This window comes from Marmota marmota, unplaced genomic scaffold, assembly GCF_001458135.2.
Source record: "Marmota marmota marmota unplaced genomic scaffold, marMar, whole genome shotgun sequence".
Classification (NCBI taxonomy): domain Eukaryota; kingdom Metazoa; phylum Chordata; class Mammalia; order Rodentia; family Sciuridae; genus Marmota; species Marmota marmota.
The window spans coordinates 554,095-557,186 of record NW_026000059.1 but is presented as its reverse complement, the minus strand read 5'-3'; positions in this window follow the sequence as shown (position 1 = coordinate 557,186).

Here is a 3,092-nt window from a genome sequence, read left to right as displayed (position 1 = left end):
CCCCGCTCTCTCCTTATTTACAGGGGAGCGTCCTTTTTTCCGCTCTCTCTTTATTTACAGAGAGAGCGCCCTGCTATTTGCTTGCGGATTCCCACTTTACCTGGGAACTTACCGGTGCACCACCCTGACTGCTGAAAGTTCTGGATCCTGGGTTCGAGGAATATAATTCCCCGTCCGGGCCACCAATTGCCGGGACCCCTCGCCGGCAAGGGAAAACACGACACAGGATTCTTCCTTCAGCAGTTTATTCAGGCCTTGATTCATGTATCATCTTCTAGCGCCCCGTCGCCGAGCGCCCAAGCACAGCCTAATAAAGCCTCCAGCATACCAATCTTAAGCTGCCACGTGGACCTTTCTCATAGGGTGGTAAGGGATTGCGTGCCAATTCTCCATATTAGGAGTTGTTTATCACAGGCCACAGTGGAAGCCGGCGCCATCTTCTAATGGCGGCCACGGTCTAATTAGAACGGCTCACCACAGAGGATCAGCCCCAGGACCCGCTTCCAGTCTCCGTCCCCAGAGGACCGTCCAGCTAGGCAGGCCCAAGCTCCTCGGCACAGCCCACGACTTCCGTTAAGACTTCTCTACCTGACTGGTAGGACATTCTCATCATCTTTGCAGCAACAGAACCGTTTATTCTCTTTCCACCAGATACTACTTCACATCGAAAATATACTTTGAGGTTTTTTAAAGATATTTTTTAGTGGTAGTTGACACGATACCTTTATTTACTTATTTATTTTTTATGTGGTGCTGAGGATCGAACCCAGGGCCTTGCACCTGCTAGGCGAGCACTCTACCGCTGAGCCACAACCCCAGCCCCATATATCTTGTGTTTTGAAGCTAAAAATCATCTGTTCTCTCAAAAACCTTGAAGACCTAATGTATATTAGACTCATTCGTTCATTTATTCATATAAAATTCTTAAATTCCAGCATATCATATAAAATAGTGACTAGGCATAAATAAGAAAAATCAGAATTACAGGGAATTAAAGTGAGTTAAATGTCAGGAATTAGAACAAAACAGCAGAAATATGCACGAGCCCCTGTTTCCACTTCAGTTTTGGCTCTGATCTCAAGCCACCAGTGGAAAGGAGGTTCAGGCCAGAGTCACAGCTGCAGCGTGCCTCCCCAGGCGGCCCCGAGACAGGCTCCCTCTTGGCGGCTCTCCTCTGTTCACGGACATGGCTCTGCCCGCGCAGGGACAATCTCCACGCACCTCTGCGTGACTGAGCTCAAGGTGCACTGTGCTGTCAACTTTTGGGGAAAAAAAAATCCAGCTCTCGAAACCAAAGCCTGACGTTGCAGTTAGCTGGAGTGTGTCTGCGGGAGTTCTCCTTCATGGTTCCAACAGTCGTCCTTATTGGGACAGTCCAAATAAGGTCACTTCAGAGTATTTTTGACTCTGTTGCTTTGTTAGCCAACATCAGTGAATATTCAAAGTACTGAGTTTCTAACTGATAGAAGCCAGGCTTCCTCGACCTTAAGGCCATTAGTGTTTTGGACACAACCACGTGGTGCCTGAGGGCACAAGCAACTCCATCTTCAACCTTCTTCATTCTTTTTTTTTTTAATTGGTTCCAGGATTGAACCCAGGGGTTCTCTACCACTGAAGCACATCCTCAGCACTATTTTTTAGTTGTTCATGGATTTTATTCTCTATAATTCTGAGGATGAACCCAGGGCCTCGAACCTGCCAGGCAAGCGCTCTACCACTGAGCCACAAGCCCAGCCCATCCCTAGCCCTCTTTATTCTTTTTTTTTTTTTAACTTTTTGTAGTGTTAGGTGGACAGAATGCATTTATTTTATTTATTTAGTCTTATGTGGTGCTGAGGATGAACCCAGGGCCTCGCACCTGCCAGGCAAGCACTCTGCCACTGAGCCACAGCCCTTTATTCTTTGAGACAGGCCTCTAAGATGCTCAGGCTGGCCTGGTACCTGTGATCCTCCTGCCCCAGCTCCTGAGACCACAGGATCCCACGGTGGCCATGAAGCCCGGCCACTTCATTCCCTCATTGATTCCCTCTGCCTCACACAGTGTCCTGGGCGGGCGGGCCCTGTGCCCCATGCTCCCACCGCACTGCTCCTACTTAAAGAGCCAGGGTGAGTGGTGCCTTCAGGGACCTGAGCTCCCAGGGAGGGACGTGTGGGGAAGCTGCGCTCCTGTGTTCGCTCCAGGGCTGCCGCTGACCCCGGGCGGGCGTGTCAGGACTACCTGGAAAGCACAGCTCGGAGCATGCACAGACCTGGCTCGGCCTCCTCCAGGGCTGCTCATTGCTGGTGTGGGGAGCACAGCCCTCAGCTCCTCCACCCCCTCCTCCCCTCTGGATAGCAGGGTGTCCCAGCTGACCCCAGCTGGATGGCTTTGACAGGACTGGGCACTCAGCAGCCACTGTGGGTATCTATTTGCATGGTTTTTAGATTTTTCCTGACAATGTTTTCTGAGAGAAAGAATGAAAGAAATGGCCAGGGCGGGGGGTCGATAGACAGAAGGAGTCTGGGGCTCTCCTCTCTCTTGGGGCCGCTGAGTGACCTTCCCCCTTTCTCAGTCCCCGCGGGGTGGGCTGCCCTGCAGGTTCTACACTGGACGCTCTGAGGGGCAGTGTCCTTCTGCAGGAGCTGCTTGGCCCTAGTCGGGGTCGGGAGCTAAGTGCTGCACGCAGACTGTTCCCCTCGTGAACCCTCCAGAGCTGTGGGCACACGGGGCCCTTGGGGAACAGACATGTCCCCTCAGCATGCTCTCTGGGCAGAGCCAAGGGAATGCAGTCGGGTGACAAGGAGCCAAGAGGCCCTGGCTGTCCCAGCAGCCCCTGGAGCCAAGGCCGGAGACAGGCAGGCCTTCACCATCACGCCGTGCTCCAGGACGTCGGGTGTGAGGATCACTTGTCTGGAATCTTCTACCCACGAGCTTTATAACTCCAGAACTGGAAAGGGCCTCAGAGACCTACTTGTTAAGATCCCTTGCTGCTGGGGCTGGGGATGGGGCTCAAGTGGTAGCGCGCTCACCTGGCCTGCGTGCGGCCCGGGTTCCATCCTCAGCACCACATACAAAGAAAGATGTTGTGTCCGCCGAAAACTGGAAAATAAAT